The following is a 19,172-nucleotide window of genomic DNA, read 5'->3' on the forward strand; positions in this document are numbered from 1 at the left end:
AGAAGCTTCCAGGGGTTCTCTCAAGGAAAGCCTGACAGGTTATCTCCAAAGAGTCTCACAGGCTCCATAGTATCCCGAATCTCTGTGTTTCCAGGGTGGCTTTATTTGTTTTCTCTGTGCTTTTTAGTGACTAAAAGTAAGTCTACCCATCAGGGCTAAATACATATTAACCAACCTTACAAGATTGGTGTATAAAATGAGAAAAAAATTATTTCATTAATAAGAAATATAACTACAGAAGGAACTAGTCAGTTTTGAATGCCAACAAATACATTCTTGCCTAGGGTGCAAAGTGTCATCAAGACACCAGTTTATTAGCTTGTAATGAGAATCAAAAATGCTGAGACAGCAAACCATCTGCCCTCTGCACAGCACATGTCTCCCTATTGGCATACAGGGAGCAAATGAAGGAGTTTCTTGGGGAGAATCAAATCAAATCAATAGTAGTTAGCTGCATGGTTTGAATGTTTAGTAACCCTAGATAATGTCTTGATAAGAGCCATATCTGTCCTTAAGACCACAATATTGACTGGGCTACCTAACACTGACCCCTTGAATTCCCGAGTTTTGTTTGTTTCCGTAGGTAATTTTATAATCACCATGGTCTTGTCTTCTAGAGACAGAAGTACATTTAATACTTGAATCAACACTTGGCAACCAAGTAGGAGTTCTTTTAAATGTAATGTTTATATTTCTGCTTTAGTCTGTTATATGTTAATTCCTAAACTAAGATCTTAGCAAATAAATTTATTTCTGCCATTTCTGAAGTCCTTAGGAAATGAAAGCACATTTTACTATTTCAAGAGCTCTTTCAAACCAGTAAAGGTAATTACAAATATCTCGGTATAAAAAGTGATAAGTTATAAAAATGTCAATGATTTTATGATAAAAATGATAATAAAATTATAAATTAAAAGTAAGAAAAACTTGGTAAAGATACAAAACTAAATAAAAATATTTATTCTCTCAGACAAATTTAAATTTTATCAGTAGCAAGATTTAAAGCATCTTCAAATACTTGATGGAAACTGTGTAAAATAGAAAAATTAGGCATGGACTTCAAAGCTGTTTTGCAATAAAATAAATTTGTACCAACATGTTATAACACATCTTAAAGGATACAGTTTAAGGCACTAAGAAGAACAAGACGTAATTTGAAAAGCACCACTAACAGAGCTACACGAATTCTTACAAAATCAAAACAAGCAAGCATCAAACTTATGTGAAGCTTGGATTGAAAAATGGTGAAACCAAAGTTGCTTTATCAACAGCTTGCAGGGACAGTGCCCCCAAAGAAACTGACAGATCGTAACTAGGGAACTTGTTTTGAGATGGAGTGAACTGACATTGAACATGAAGCCTAGTGGCAGACTATTTGCATCGATTTGTGAGGAAAATTTAATCTTCTTTGTGCCCTGATTGACGAGTGCTAACAATTAACACCAGAAACAATGGCCAACACCATAGCATCTCATCTGATTCAGCTACACAGTTTTGACCGAAAAATTAAAATGGCCCAGCTGCTCGACAGGTGCCTCAACTGCTGCACCCAGAGCAGCTGAAGAAAACAGCAGAGCTTCCATTGGAAAACTTAAATGAGTGAGATAAGATCCTGGAGCATTACCTCGGAGATGATTTATAAGAGAGAAATGTGACTTTACCAGTGGGACCCTGAAGAACAAGCAGAGTCAAAGCGCTGGCAAGGCAGTGGACCAGTCAAGCTCAATCGTCACAATGACGGATCTGAGAATGCTCAAGACATTTCCATTGCTTGATGACCTTCTGGTAGGCCAAAGGGTGATGACATCTGTTTCTGATGAGTCTTGCAGAGTCAGCCAAAGCTTTAGCAGAAAATGTCCAGGAAAACGTCACCAGGGAGCTTTCCACCAGAGCAATGCTTCTCTTCATTTCTCTCATCAAACAAGGGCAATTTTGTGAGTCTCCGTGGGACATCATTAGGCATCTATCTTACAGTCCTAAATTGGCTATTTCTCACTCTCTGCTTCCTAATCCTAAAAAAAAAAAAATCTTTACAAGGTACTTATTTTTCTTCTTTTCTTGCCCTATAAAATCTACATACATGCATGGTCCAGAATTAGTATGGGTAAAAGAGGCACTCTTGTGTACTTCCCACATGATGAATATGTAATTTCAAATCTGGTGCAAATAAACACGCCAGAGCGTTTTCTAAAAATGCTGACTTTATAGGACCCACTCTACACCAACAGCATCAGAATCTCTGGGCATGAACTTGAGAGGAAATAACTGAAAAGTTCCCCAGGTAACAGAGGGCATTCGTGTAGAGACCACAGTTTGGGAACCATTCCTCCACACACCTCTTTATAAAGTTTTCCAATTTTACCCTACTTTCAACAAATAGATTTTTTAAAGATCCTAAGTTCTGATACAGTGATAATGAAGAATTACATTAATAACTGTGATCATATTTACAGCTCTTAGCCTTTGGACTGCACAGGAGAACAAGGCTGCAGGAAAGTGAACCAAGTCCTTCCTTTATTCTCCAGTAATATTGAACTCTGCCAGCTGTATAAACACAGCCTTTGCAGGCAAGAATAAACCCATATTGTTACAGGAATGCCTTGAGTGATGTTGATCCACACAGAGATTGTGCCAGCCTTCTTGGCATCTTAATTAACCTGCTGCAGTTCTCGGCGAACATTCTTTATAAGAAATGTGAAGTAGCAGGAATTGTAAGGAAATTCACCTCCTCATTATTTCCTGTTCTATTTGGCATCACTGGGGAGCTGTCACAGTACATTCCCAGATGGTGAGAGGGTCAATTCAAGCTTATGTGTCCAACGTTTCTCTGCCTACTCCAGCCTACACCATCTCCCTCTCCCTTGTGTCTCATATTCTCTGTACCACTCAGTTTGACCTCTAGTGGTATCATTATTCATTCAACCTTCATAACAATTTTGCAATATGTATGTATCAAGAAATTCAAAATGATTCATGTTTGAGTAAGCAGTTCTATTTTTAAGTATCGTGGAGAAACAATCAGTATTTTTAATGAAGAAAGGACAATTATTTCAACATTATTTCTGAAACCTCTGATTATATAGAAAGATATGTAATGTTTATGTAAAAGGGTATTTATTGCAACATTATTATACTACTCCTCAACTTAGAAACACCTTAAATATGCAACCATTGGTTAATGTTTCCATAAAATCTCAATAGTTAAACACTGGGAAACAGTGAAAACATTAGAATGTATGTTTTGATTTAGAATGTAGAAATGTAAAATATTCACAGTAAAACATTATGGGTGAACAGAAACTATAATGTAATATAATTTCAATATTTTTAAAAAGTTGTGTGTGTTTCGTAAATGACTTGAGTGAATATGCCAAAAACTGAATAGTCTAGTCTGGGTGGTAGAATATTGCTGATTTTTATTGTAACATTTTCACTTTGCAGCCTTCTTATAATTAGCACATTACTTTTCTCCTTAAAATATTATTTTAATTTTATTCTCAGTCATAAAGAAATACAGTAACAAATACATGAAAAAGAACTGTTTCCTAAATTAACCCACCCTGACTCCAACCTAGCCCCAGAGGCAATTACTATGTACTCATTAGCTTCCTTCCTTCTTTCTACCCCTACATGGTCATTAATACTCATATAATCGCATTTATTATTTACCAATTATTTATTTATTTGACAGAGTTAGAGAGAGAGATTGATTGATTCACTCCCCAATGGCTGCAATGGCCAGAGCTGAGCTGATCCAAAGCCACGAGCTTCTTCCAGGTCTCCCATGTGAGTGCAGGGGTCCTAGCACTTGGGCCTTCTTCCAGTCTTTCCCAGGACATAAGCAGAGAGTTGGATTGGAAGAGGAGCAACCAGGACACAAACTGGCACCCCTATTGGATGCCAGTGCCACAGGCATAGGTTTAACCTACTATGCCACAGCACTGGCCCCATATTATTTACCAATTTTAAGTGTTCTTTGTGCCTTAATAGATGTTAATTTATAGCTCTTATATATCTCCTCTTGCCTTCATGTTCAAAATGTACTGATGTAATTTTAGTTAAAATCATGTTTTTATTATGAAGACAAGTAATTTTATTCACTGCAGACACAAGTAAGATGTCATGATAATATTCTCATTCTAATTTGGCTTTTTTTCTATAATTGCAAGTTCCTTGCCTTTTTTTTTCTTTTCCTGTTCCAATGTCTTCTATATAATAATGATTTTAGCTCCCAACAACTGTTTGGCAAAAGTTTTCTGAGTCTTCTGTTATCCAGAGAGATGCCTCTCTTGTAGCCACTGTCTTTTTGCTCAAATATACGTGTCTGATCTGTGTTGACCTTAGGTATTGTTTCCTATCCTATGCTGCCATTCTACTGATTCTTCACATGCAAACGTCTTTATTGTTTTGAACACATTTTCAGAGTTAATGAGAGAGAAATGTTCTGAATTCTTTCAGTTTAAAATATCTCTATTGTGGTCAACAGTGTGGTGTAGCAGAGCGGATAAGGCTGCCACCTGCAGTGCCGGCATCCCAAATGGGTGCTGGTTTGAGTCCTAGCTGCTTTGCGTGCAATCCAGATCCCTGCTGATGCACCTGGGAAAGCAGTGGAAGGTGGACCAAGTGTTTAGCCCCTGCACTTATGTGGGAGACCCAGATGACACTGCTGGCTCCTGGCTTTGGATCAGCCCAGCTCTGGCCATTGTGGCCATTTGGGGAGTGAACCAGTGGTTAGAAGACCTCTCTTTATCTTTCCCATCTCTTTTTCTGTAACTACACCTTTCAAATAAATAAATAAATCTTTAAAAAAAAAAAAACTCTTATACATTTACAATTCCTGGGTTTGAGTCCTCGATCCTTTGTTTTAAATTTTTTATTTATATCTATATAAAGGGAACAGATTTATTGTATTAAATATATACAGTTTTAAGAACATAATGACACTTTCCATTCTCCATCCTTCTTCCCAACCCTCACACCTTCTTCCTTTCTTACATTTCTTTTAATTTTGTGAGGACATACTTTCAATTTACTTTATAATCACAAGTTTAATTCTCCACTAAATAAATAATTCAACAAGTATAAAGTAGAAAAACCACTGTTCCTCAGGAGTTTAGATAAGCACTATAAATAGTAATCAAATATCAATGTCAATTTCACTCATATACATTTTAATACTCTATATTTTAGTTACCACAAACTAGAGAAAACATACTGCATGTGTATTTTGGGGACTGGCTTATTTCAGTGAGCGTAATGGTCTCCAGTTGTACCCATTTTACTGTGAAAGTCACAATTCCATTCTTTTTCTGGTTGAGTAGTATTTCATGGTGTATGTATACCACATTTTCTTTATCCAGTAATCAATTAAGGGACATCTGGATTGATTCTGTATCTTAGCTATTGTGAATTGAGCTGCTATAAACCTTTGAGGAACAGGTAACTCTTTCAGGCTGGTTCCATTTCCATTGGTAAATTCCCAGGAGTGGGGTGAATGGTCACATGAGGAATCTATTTTTAGATTTCTGAAGAATCTTCATACTGTCTTCCATAATGGCTATACTAGTTTTCATTCCCACCAGCACTGTATCAGTGAATATTGTTTCTTTACATCCTTGCCAGCATTTGTTATTTCTTGATTTTTGAATGATAGTCATTCTAACTAGGGTGAGGTGAAACTTCATTGTGGTTTTCATTTGTAATTCCCTGATGGCTAATTATCCTGGGCATCTTTTCATATGTATCTTGGCCATTTGTATTTCATTATTTGAAAAATGCCTGTTTTTATCCTTATCTCATTGTTTTGTTGTTGCTCAGTTTCTGGAGTTCCCTATTTTCTGGATGTTAGTTCTTTATCAGATAAACAGTTGTTAAATATTTTCTCCTATTCTGTCAGTTGCCTCTTCACTTCGTTGAGTGTTTCCTTTGCGGCAAAGAAGCTTCTTATTTTTACGTAATCCTCTTTGTCTAGTTTTCTTTTCTTGTCTGTGTTTCTGGGGTGTTACCCAAGAAATCTTTGCCTAGGCCAATATCTTACAGTGTTTCCCATCTGTTTTTCTTTAGTACTTAGGTTTTAGATCTCTGATTCATTGTGAGCTAATTTTATATAAGGGGTAAGGTAGGGATATTTTTTCATACAGATCATTTTTCTGCAGAGATCCAATTTTCCCAACATCATTTGTTGAGAAGAGACTGTGCTCTCTCCACAGATTGATTTTCTCTCTATTGTCAAAGATCAGTTGATTGTAGATGTATGGATTAATTTCTGGAGTTTCTAATCTATTCCATTGGCCCACATGTCTATTTTTGTGCTGGTACCATGCTATTCCGATTATAACTTCCCTTTAGTATGTCTTGACATATGTATTCTGATGCCTCTGGCTTGTTTTTTTAAGATTGCTTTAGCTACTTGGGGTCTGTTGCATTTCCATATGAATTTTAGTCATTTTTTCTAGATCTGAAAAGAATGTCTTGGGTATTTTGATTGGAATCACATTGAATTTCTAAGTTGCTTGGGGTAGTGTGGACATTTTGATGACAATAATCCTTCCAATCCATGAACATAGAGGATATTCCCATTTCTGGGGCATTGCCTTCTATTTCTTTCTTTAATGTTTTCTAATTCTCATTGTAGAGAACTTTCACATCCTTGGTTCAATTTATAAAAAGGTACTGAAATTCTGCTGTAGTGAAATTCTTCTGTAGCTATCATGAATAGGATTGACATTATAAGTTCTTTGGCAGTCATGACATTGTTTGTGCATGAAAATGCTATTGGTTTTTGTGTGGATTTTATATCCTGCAACTTTGCCACTCTCTTAGGAGTTCCAATAATCTCTAAGTGGACTGTTTTGTTTCTTCTATGTATAGGATCATATCACCTGAAAACAGAGATAATTTGACTTCCTTCTTTCCCATTGGTACCACTTTGGTTTCTTTTCCTTGCTTAAAGGCTCTGGCTAAAACTTCCAGAGCTATATTGAATAGCAATGGTTAAAGTGGGCATGCTTTTCTGGTTCCAGATCTTATTGGAAATGTTTCCAGTTTTTATTCATTAAATATGATATTGGCTATTTGTCATATATTGCCTTGATTGTGTCTAGGTATGTTCCTTTATACACAGTTTGCTTAAGGTTTTTTTTATCATGAAACAATGTTGTATTTTATTAAATGCTTTCTTTGCATCTATTGAAACAATTGTTAATGTGATATATCTCATTTATTGAATTGGATATGTTGAACCATTCCTGTATCCTAGGGATAAATCTCACTTATTCCAGGTAGATAACCTTTTTGATGTTTTTTGGATTTAATTAAGCTGGTATTTTGAAGAGTTTTGCATCTATGTTCTTCAGAGATATTGGTCTATAGTTCTCTTCACTCTATCTTTTCAGATTTTGGAATTAAGGTGATGCTGGCCTCATGGAAGGAGGTTCACAATATTCCCTCTCTTTCCATTATTTTGAATAGCTTAAGAAGCATTGGGGTTAATTCTTCTTTAAATGTTCGGTGAATTGAGCAATGAAACCATCCAGTCTTAGACTTTTCTTCATTGGTTTGTATTTTGTTACTGATTCAATCTTGGTTTCAATTGTTGGCCTATTTAGGTTTTCTATGTCTGTGTCTCAATTTTGGTAGCATTTATATGTCTAGAAATCAATTCACTTCTACATTTTCCAATTTTTTAACATACAGTTGTTTGTAGTAATTCCTGATGATTCTTATTCTGTGGTATCTGTTGTAACATCTCCTTTTTCATCTCCAATTTTATTGATTTGGCTCTTATCTCTGTTTTGTTGTTTGTTTAAAATGGGCCAATGGTTTATCAATTTTATTTTTAAAAAAAACAGCTCTTCATTTCACTGCTATTTTGCATGGTTTTCTTTATTTCAATTTTGTTTATTTCCTCTTTTTGTTATTTCTTGCCTCATACTAGTTATAGGTTTGGTTTGTTCTTCTTTACTTTTGATCTAGCCTCCTGTTAATGTGTACCCAGAGGCAGTGGATTATGGCTCAACTACTTTGGTCCCTGCTACTCATGTTGGAGATCTGGATTGAGTTCTGGGATCCTTGCTTCAGCCTGGCACAACCACCATTGTTGCAGGCATTTTGAGAGTGATACAGTAGATGGAAGTTCTCTCTCTCTCTTTCCCTGTTTCAATCTACCAAATATAGTGAAAATATTGTTTTATAAATAATTTTATCTTGAAAGGCAACCTATCTGTTTTATTGATTATTTCTGCTCTTTTATAGGCAAGGTCTGACAGTCCCAGCAGTCAGAACACTTATGGATCTGTTTCTATTATTTGTGTCTTATCTTATACCTGTTTTTCATTGCCTGATAATTGTTGGCTGAATCTTGTTTGTCTATAGACATTAATAGAGATTCTGAGGCAGTTTGTCTTCCTCCCAAGAAGATTCATTCTATCTACAGGGAGCAGCAGGAATGCATCTCATCTGAGTCTAACCTGGTACTGAACTAACTTGAAATATCAGTCTACTTCTAGATTATCCATATTTCAAGAGTATTTACATATGTGAGAATCTAGATAGTTTCCTAGAGCTCCACATTTACAGTGTATTCTGAGCTCCAATTTTTACATCCTAAGAACCACGAGAATGCTGAAGACTCCATGCTATTCTTTCTCGTTTTTCCCTTGGCTACTTAGCCTATGCTGTGCTAAACAAGTGTGATTATCTCCCACAACAGAACTGATCTGTTCTCAGTTGAACCTTAAATACTGTGTGAGATTTTTGTAAGATAACTGGATTAGAAGATATCCTAAATGGTGGAGAGCAATCTGAGCTAAGGATAATAAACCCAAATACAAGTGGAGGTTTCTAGGGATGTAATTAAGCAATCTGATTATAATTAACTGCTTATCCTAAGGAATACTGGCAACAAGTTTCTGGAAAAGTGAATTATCATCCATTCAAATAAGGTTTTGGAATCTAGGGTGGCATATTTTAGATTCTATGTAGGAGACAATGGAAAACCATGAAGATTTTATAATAGTTGCTTGAGACTCTAGAAAATATTTTGGAAAAATTATTTCAATAAAACTTAAAAAATTGTATATTTTGCACAATTTTAAAGGCAAGGGGGAAAGATAGAATACTTTGAATGGGAAGGTATAATCAAATGGATAACTTGGAAGTATCTCAGTAAGCAGTGTTGCACAATATATGGATGGAAGAAGAAATCACAAAGCTCATTTACTTAACATGTCTAAAGTTGAGGAAAGGAATTGTTTCCTAGGTCTTCCCTGTAACAGAAGCTATTGCACTGTAAGGATAAGGTAAAGATCTTCATCCATTCTGCTCTGCTTCCTCCATACTCTCTGACACTGAATATATAGGGATTTATGCATGTGCAATAAAGATGATGTCAGTGACAGTATTTCTTAATTTACTCCCTCTTTGAGGATAAAGATAGTCAAACACTCATAAACTATGGTATTTCTTGCATATTTTCTACAGCAAAAGACATTATAATATTACTCAATTAATTGAAAATAGTCTTTTCTAAATTTTCCAAAGTCTATGAGTTACATATTTCAGCAGCAGAGCCTGGGGCTTCTGTCTAGAATGGGGCTATATGCTAATTGACTTAATAGTTCTGTATTGATGCACAGTCAGCAGAATGGAAGCAGGCATGACAGAGTCTGCCAGAAAATATGGGAACCTGAAGAGCTATTCCAATCACAGTATGGTGCTTTTGACAATCACATGGTGACTTGCAATCAAAATGTCTGATTAGGTATCCTTGTGAGGAGTTAGTTGCTTTAATATGAAAATGTAGGCACTCATTCCTCTCCCTCCTATAAACCCCCCAAATCAGTATTTATTTTTAAAAAGAGAGGCACAGAAAGAGACTCTGGTAACAGGTTACTCCAAAAATGTTTGTGAGAAATGGGATTAACATCAAAATTTCCTTTGGTGCAAGAAAATTTTGAAATCCATGCATATGTGAAGTCTTCAAAGATTTCATTTTAAAAAGCATATTATTTAAACTATGCATGGATTTCAAATTTTTGCACCAAAATGAACTGGTCTTCTAATTCAATTTTCATCAACTTTTTGAAGTACCCCCATATTAGTTTCAACTCTACTGTTTTGTTGTATTTAAAGTTCTGTCTAATCCAACTGGTGATATCAATGTCTGTGATCAACATGTGGAATGTGTACTTTATTCTCCTTGTAATTACCCACCAATCATTCACAGGCTACCTCTAGCTTCTTTGATGAATTCTTCCCTTTCAGATGGCTGTGGTGTTATTTTTCTGCAGCCTGTAAATAGCGAGAAGAGTTTCTGTGCTGTTCAACAGCTGTTGTACACACCCCAGAGAGCTCCATCTCTCACCAGTGGAGCATTAGTGCTCATATTTTGTCAGCATACTACATTGGGATGCAAGGTGCCCCGTTACGTACATTCAAGCTATTACTACTAATTGTTCAATTAATTTGCAATTGTAGATGGATAAAAATAATGGGTTTTCCTTGTATGTCAAAATGCCCCCTTAAGCACGATTACATTGCAATATCTGCGCAAAGGCGGTCCACATGCATCCTCAGGTAATTGTCGCTGGTGAGGGCTGCCATATGCTAATGAGTTCTCTCTATCACTGTGAGACAAACAACCCTGCAAGACTTCTGGAAGGCACATTTATATATCAAACTAAGATAGGCCCTGTCTCATCACAAGAACTGGAAAGCTCCAAGAGCCACATCATCATTTTCAGCTCATTTGAGTCATTAGCATTTTGCCATTATCATTTGTTTCCCTGTTAGCACCTTCTCCAGGGTAATAGATGCGCTTTACCCTCAGGGTGCCTTCTACCTACAGACTTCAGAGAGCGTCTCCAATACCAAACCACCCATTATATCAATAAACGTACAGACTACAGCTGTGACATCACTAAAAATGTCTGTCTGTGGGAATAAAGGAGTGTGGCCAGAGAGGACAGAGTGACTGCATGACAATGGTTCTCGTCTTGTCCACTCTACAGCCTCAGTGGTAACTAAGTTGCTGGTAAGAAGCATTTAATTCAACATATCTTTCATTTGGAACTATTGCCTGCCTCAATGTAATAGACAGAAAATGTTATGCTAAACTAGTAACAATGTATTAAGTTATCTGTATATAAATTCACAGCACAGTGAAGCCAACTGAGTATGCCATCTGTGGCCAAACAAAACTAATTGGCTAAAAAAAGATAATATAAATAATGATAATTAGTGACAATACTGTCCATGTTTTGACAAAGCACTTGAACTGTCCGTAGCACATTCATAAACTGATGTGATTTGATTCTCTTGACAACGCCAGATGGCTAGGTTGGCTTTGGTTATTATTGGGTATGTTTGTATTGAGCTCCTGTGCTGTGTCAGACATTCTCCTAGGCACTCTGTGCATTACAAACAATCTTATCCAGCAGATTCTAGGCCAAGTAACTCTCTCATTATGTCACGCTATGGAAAAGATTAAAGATCTTCAATTAATCATCCTTTGTGATAACTAGGAAGTGAATTGATTACGTACTGCTCAAGAATTTTCTCCTGGAATGTCACACTTTCCTCTTCTAAGTAGACTTCCAGTACCACTCAATATGCCCAATAATGCTTGGTTTCATATTATTTCTGATTACTCTATACATTTGGAACTTGTATCTTTTACTAGATAGTGAGTTTCTAGGCATGGACTAGCCTACATGTCTTCTTGATCTCCTGATACATAGCATAGTATTGTGTTCATATCTTTTGTGCATATCTTGACCAATGTTTTCCAAACATGACTTTACAACTACATTAATAATTGTTCTCCAAAGAAACAAAACAAATAGGATATATAAAGACACTTAGAAAGTGATTTGAATTATTGGCTCACACAATTATGGAGCTTAACAATTTCTCTTATCTGCCCTCTGCAAATTGGAAGCCTAAGAAAGCCAGAAGTTCAAAAACCAAACGCCTTAAAACCATAGGAGTCAACAACAATGGCAGTCCGAGTTCAAAGGACTGAGAACTAGGAGTGGCCAGTGTTAGAAGCCAAGGCCAGATAGACATTTTAGTTCAAGCAGGAAGAGCAAATGCACCCTTCCTCCACCTTTTCCTTCTAATTATGTTGGATGTTGGATGATGCCCATCCCTATTGATGAGGATGGCCTTCTTTACTCAGTCTACTGATTCCAACGCTAATGTCTTCCTCCAGATACACCCATACAGACACACCCAGAAATATTTTTAAAGTATCTGAGCAGTCAAGTTGACACACAAAATTAACCATCAGCAGTCCACCCCTTGTCAGCAATGTGATGCATGTTTCTCTTTTACTCATACTTAATCTCCAAATAACAAGATCTTAATTCCACCTAACATGATACAATTATCTTGCACACAACCAAAAGCACACTAAATCTTTCCCTCAGAAGAGGAAGCAGTTCTTGAATGATGTTTATTCTTTTCCTGTTACCCTAAATCTTAAATGCTGAGGTATAAAATTAACAAACCTTAAAGAAGAAACTCACATTTCTGAAGGATTGGGGCTGGGTTGTAATTTTTTTATTGATTTTCATATTTGGACATGGTAATACTAAGTGATGCCCTAAAGGATCTCATACATTACAGCCATACTCTTCCTTATCTCCTTTCTTAGGTAGTTGTCCAATTTCCCCTTGGTAGTTGGGAATAATCTTCAGTTAATCATCCTTTGTGGTAACTAGGAAGGGAATTGATCACTTACAGCTCAAGTATTTTCTCCTGGAATGTCACACTTTTCTGAGCAAACCCCCAGTATCACTCAATATGCCCCAATATTGCTTGGTTTCATATTAACAATTACCCCAGCCAACACTGTGATTCTCTTTTATGCTTATAGTGAGACGGGAGGAAGCCAAAGTGGCCAGGTGGAAATTTTGCCTTCCAGTTCAGTGGAACTACTGTTGTTTTCCTAGTAGAAGTAATTCTGTTCTAGCACTAAAGCTTCTAGTGCTGGAAAGCATAAAGTCATAGAACAGGTAGCAAAAAATTTGCTAGTGGGTCTCTGGAATAACAGCAAGTGGTTCCATTCCCATTTCTACTCCTGATTATCATTTATGGTCCAGTGTTATGTGCATATCTTTTATGTATGTATTTTGTCCAATATTTTCCAAAATGGCTATGCAACAAATCACTAGATGAAGTGATTAAAAATACCCCTATTTCCAGGACACAGTCCATGTACTCTGAATAAGACTATTTTGGGTTAAGAGGCTAAAATTTATATTTTTTAACATCCCACATGATTTTTGAGGCACTCGACCATGGCTAAAGAATCACCAATACTGGTGTGAACATTTCCCACCAATCACTTTTTAGCATAAAATTCCTGACCTGCATCCCGTCTGCAGCTAACAATCTATTTAATGAAAGCTTTAATAATGTGAAAATGGATAGTTCTATTAATCATAATCACAATCTTTTGTATATGCATACATATTTATATTCATTTAGTTTGCCCGGTTCTCTAGCCCAGGGACCATGTGACAAGGCCTTGGCAAATTGAACCAATTAACCTCTTTCAGTCCTTTTGGACTCTGCCCCAGTTGTACAAACACAGCTTTTGTGAGCAGGAACAAACACCGTTTCTTTACACTGAATTATTTTGTGGTGTTAATCTGCTCAGAAATTATGCCAGCCTCTTAGCATCTTAATTAACCTATTTCCATTCTCCGGGAATGTTCCTCACAAGAAATATGCAGAAGCAGAAATTGTGCAGACACATTCCTTGCAATTATTGGTTTACTTGGTGCCATTGATATTGAGTGAAAACTAACATCAGTTCCTCCACAGAACCTGGCTCTTCACTTGAGTTCCCAATATTCTCTTGAATTCCATAAATTAGACCCCCATGGCTACCCAATATGGCCCAAATACTGTATGGCTATCTAGTGTTGCTGATCACCGCATGGCTTTGGAATATGGCCCTTTCACTAGACTGGGAACTTCAAGTTTAACAAAAACTAGCCTACAAGTTTAATGAGTACTCTCCCTGCACAGCATAGAATTGTATGTACAGCCCAATATTTCATCAAGGAAACTTATTATTGCTCATTTATTTCTCTAAACCTCAACTCTTCTTTACCAATAATTTAATTTGTACAGGGAACATCCTTCAAAATGTATTCTATCTTGTGTTCAGTCAATAGAAATTTGTAGTTAGGAAGCAAGAGCTTGGGAGGTATAATTTCTGAAAGATTTTGCTACATATTACTCAAGATATTGTCATATTAATATTACATGTTCTACACACCTTAGTCTATATCTAAATAGAACCCTAGCTCAACCGTCTTGCCTGAAAAAAATTGTTATATACTCCACCAGTTTGATATATTAAACTCAACTATGATAGGGCTCATTTTTTTTTAGAGAAGCTCAAGGAGAGATTTCTGAACACAAAGCATCAATATTTGGGAACCTGTTAAAATGCAAAATCTCCAACCCCACCCTCAGGCATTCTGGGGGTTGAGGTCTAGCAATGTGCTTTAATGAGCTCTTCCACTGAGTCTGAAGCACTCAAACTTTCAAAACTACCATCCTAGACAATAGTGATTCAGTCTATATCTATACGGGGCAGTACATTAAATGCTTTGAGGTCAATTCCATTTATAAGTGGTCATATTAGTTGATGCCAAGTGGTAATTTCTATTTGGCCTGATCATTTACTATCTAATCAATCTGGTCATCAACTCTACAAAATTGAATCGATCATTTAATTCCTGAGAATGGATTGGATTACCAACCCGCCAAAGGCCAATATGACTGAACTTAGAGTAATCATTCATAAATCCTCTAAATCATGAAACAATAAACTGGAAATAAGATTCTTTATTCTCAAATACTGCCTAGCATAGATTTTGAAAGATAGCTTGAACCTGCTAAAAAAGTTAGTTCCCAGTATTCACCAATACTCTTGTTCAGGAGCCCAGAGAGTTCCGATCTTTGCCTTGTAATTCATTCTTTCATCTAAACTCAGCCCTCTTTCCATCTGCTTTTTTCAGAGATATAAAGTGACACAGCAACAAGACTGACCTCTCAAGCTTTCTAGAAAAAGCACATACAACTGTTATTCTTGCTGTCAACCCTTCAAATTGGTTCCTTTTGAAGTCTTCATCCTCATTTCCACAGCCTTTACGTTCCTTCTAGTCTCAATTCCAGCCCTTTGAGATCTAACTTAGAAGCCCTTCCTGCCCAAAAGACATTTGCTTAAATAACCCATCAGCAGACCAGTTCCTACATTTGAGGAGTAAATCATCTTCAAAACATCCACCTAATTATAATGATCCATGTGTGGTGAATAAAATTTAAAAAATCAACATCTGGCAATAGCACTTGGGCATCATAGTTTTTCTTGATCAAAATGTGACTGACTCTGTTTTATGTTTCAAAATCTTAGGTCATTCTCACATCATTGGGGCCACAAGTAGCTTCTGTTGAAGGTAACTCTTAAATTTCTAAGTTTCAGTTCATTGTTTAAACTATACATGAATTCATTTTTAATAAATTTTTATTGAGCTTCTACACTGATTTTGAAACTATACTAGGTACTAAGATACAACAGCAATCAAGAAAGACAGTATAGTACCTGTCCTGGAATAGCTTATATTATTTTTAGTAACACTTTTATCATTCCAAGTTTCAGGCAGGCTGAAACTGCTGACAGATATTAGTGATTAATGGTAAAATTGCAATTGTGCAATTGTAGTCACCCTTTTTTACATTAAAAAAAGAGGTGATAACTCAGTCCACTTTGTATCTAGTCATATCCAGGTGCAAGCAATCAGGCTGTCATTCCGAGCACAAATGTCTAAATAGTGAACAAGAATAAAACTCATGCATCCTTCAGTATCATGCTAATCATTATCATGCTCGCTTTCCAAGCAGTGACATAATTATTAGGGACTAATACAAATAATGTCGGCATTAACTAAATGCTTTAGATTTTTAAATTAATCTAATTCTTATTACAACCCACAAGATGTGTATTATTTTGACCTTATTTTACATATGGGGAAACCGATGTACACAAAAATTCTAACTTGCTGAGGACACATAACTAGATATGGGAAAAGTCATACTTCTAACTCAGGAATTCTGGCCCCAGACTCAATGCTCTTAACTGCTGAAGAAGCTACTCTCAATTTCCTTAACAAAATGACAGTAAAGTACAAACTTCAAAAAAAGCATCCATAACTAAAAGAGCTTATATTACTGTATCTGCACTTAAACTACCCAAAATCCCTTTTCACTCAGGGAACTAGTACAGCAATTAACAATCCACTGGCCCAGGAAATCCAGGTCCAGCTATGCCTTTGATTTATGTTCCTATTATATTGATAGGTTTTCTTCAATGGCTTTACTATATAAACACCCCCATGAGCTTGCAGCCTTATTTTTCTGATGAACTATCTATCATACCAGCAAAACCACCATCTCTCTATAAATCTATTTTCCTATTTTTTTTTACCTTAAAGCAAGTATCTTGCTTCTCTTTCTACAATGACACTGCCCATCTCATATACTCTGTGTTAGATTAAGCCCATTTTTTCCATTTTACTGTTTTTCTATTTAAATTCAGTATGGCAGAAGCTATCTCCTAATTCTCAGGTAATCTTACTCTTTTGAAAAAAAAGGCTTGCTCACTGGGAGTGCTATTAATAATATCAACCTCCCAAGACACAAATTCTTCATGTCTATTGTCTCTGGTTACTACAAACAGGAAAGGTGGATTTCCTCTCTACAAATTATCTCAAATCTCTAATCAGGAGAAAACAGAGGGGTAGCACACTCACCTGAACCTTTTCTAATCCATTAATATGCATGAATTCAACACAATGCAATATTATATCTGTTATATGTACAGTAGTGCAATATTACCATGGGAATTTACTTCTAGAAACCTTCATCACTTTGTCCCTTATTTTTATCAGCTCCCCCTTCTCTGGATACATACCATTTATTCAGAGAGCCTTCTTTGTATAAAATAAGACCATCCTCTTCAGTGATTTTCATTTACTGTGTAGGGCACTCTCTCTACTTCTCCATAGAATGTACCATCATTTGAATCTTTTTGTTTGCCTGTGTCTTCAATTCACTGAGGACAAGAGATTTGTCTACTCTACTTGTTTGTAACATTGCCATTTATCACCATAAATTTCTCTCAAAATGAAATAAGGATACTCTACATTTTCCAAAATGTTTAAAAATCTCAAAAACATGCTTCAGAAAGTATCTACTGACTTCTTTCTTTTAAACTTTAATAAATATGAATTTCAAAAGTACAACTTTTAGATTACAGCAATTCCCCCCCATAACCAGCTTCCCGCCTGCAAACCACTCCATCTCCTACTGCCTCTCTTACCCCATTCATCATTAAGATTCATTTTTAATTATCTTTATATACAGAAGACCAACTTATTATCTACTAAGTAGCCCCAAAGGGACAAATATCCTAAGTTCTCCCTGATCTGTGACAACTAACTGAGCACCTAAAGGGAAACCTGCAGAAGTGAAACTGACACTATGAGAAACAATGACTTGATCAGCCCTTGTCCTGACTGTCGAGGAACAGCTTACTATTTTATTCTTTTCAGTATTTTCTTATTCTACTTAATACCATTGGTTTAACACTTTAATTAACACACAATTATCCTTAGGTGTTTAAATTTAACTGAAAATTGATCCTTGTTAAAAATAAGAGTGGGAATAAGAGAGGGAGGAGATGTACAATGTGGGACATGCTCACTTGGATGTACCCCTAATGGTAGGGCTAAAAATGTGCCGTGGGACTTCTTCCTTTATTTCTAACATTCATTCATTAAGAACTGAAAGTAGAAAAGAAAATTCCCTAATAAGTCAATGTCTACTAATTTATCAAACTAAACCATATAATACATAAATATCATAGACAGAAATCAGACTAAATTTTATCAAGTAATTTTCTCACAGTGAGGTAAGATTTGAATTAGATCCTGAAAATGTGTAAATTTTGTACATGTTGAGAGAGCATTGGAATGAATTCCGTGACATAGTCAACATTGTGGCCCTCGCTGACAATCTCATACAAGTACTATCTCTAAGTAGCCAATGAAATTACTTTTTGGTTTTTAAATGTTTTTTTCCATTTTATTTTCATCAACTTCAAAGGCAGAATGAGAGAGGCAAAGTAGAGATAGAAATAGAAATGGAGACGGAGGTTGGATGGGGGGAGGATGAGAGAATGAACAAGAGATCCCCCATGCACTGGTTTGTTTTCTAAATGCCCACAACAACTGGGACTGGGCCATGATTAAGCCAGAAGCCTGAAATTCCATCTGGGTCTGCCACATGGTTTTCAGGTGCCTAAGAACCTGAGCCACCATCTACAGCCTCCCAGAATGTATTAGTAGGAAGTTACATCAGAAACAGAGGAGCCAGAAATTGAACCAGCAATCCAACAATATGCAATGGGGAGTCCCAAGTGGCTATTTAAGGTGATGCACCAAAATGCCTGCCCCTGGGAGAACGTTCTGATTCAGAACCATGCATAAAAGAAGGGGGCCTACATCTCCAAGGCCTATAAACATTAAAGACACAATTACAAACAGGGAGGTTCACTTGTGGGATGAACTTCCTGTTCAACTGTAAAGACAGATTTAGAAAACACGTATTTTATCAGTTTCAATTCACAATTGATCATAATGATAGCATTAAGAGTCAAAGGGATCACACAAACAAGACTAGTGTCTGCGAATACTAACTGATAGAATAAAAAAGGGAGAAAACGATCCAACATGGGAAGTGGGATACACAGCAGACTTGTAGAATGGCAGATGTCCTAAACAGCACTCTGGCCTCAGAATCAGCCCTTAAGGCATAAGGATCTGGCTGAAATGCCCATGAGAGTATTTTAGGCATGGAAAGCCAAGACACTCTGGGGGAAAAAAAAAAAAAAAAAAAACCTAAATGAAAGATCTCTGTGAGTGAGATCCCAGTGGAAAGAACGGGCCATCAAAGGAGGTACCTTTCTCAGAAGGGAGGAAAGAACACTTTGACTATGACCTTGTCTAAATAAGATCGAAGTCAGCAAACTCAAGAGCCTTCCATAGCCTTGGCAACCCATGACAAGAGCCTAGGTGATTACTGACACCATAAAC

General features: G+C 36.4%; 1 long non-coding RNA gene across 10 annotated transcripts in view; it reads right to left on the reverse strand.

Moving 5' to 3' along the window:
- Positions 1-19,172, reverse strand: part of LOC149123713 (uncharacterized) — a 593,545-nt gene that overhangs the window by 432,874 nt on the left and 141,499 nt on the right. Inside the window, exon 4 of one of the 10 annotated variants that reach the window (XR_016214012.1) lies at positions 1,021-2,012. The exons of the other annotated variants lie outside the window; for them this stretch is intronic. This is a non-coding gene — a long non-coding RNA (uncharacterized LOC149123713). Of the gene's footprint in view, positions 1-1,020; positions 2,013-19,172 lie in introns of those variants that run through there. 10 annotated transcript variants of the gene reach the window in all.

The sequence above is a fragment of the Oryctolagus cuniculus genome, chromosome 10 (genome assembly GCF_051225735.1).
Source record: "Oryctolagus cuniculus isolate XC-2025 breed Fujian yellow rabbit chromosome 10, ASM5122573v1, whole genome shotgun sequence".
In the NCBI taxonomy this organism is placed as follows: domain Eukaryota; kingdom Metazoa; phylum Chordata; class Mammalia; order Lagomorpha; family Leporidae; genus Oryctolagus; species Oryctolagus cuniculus.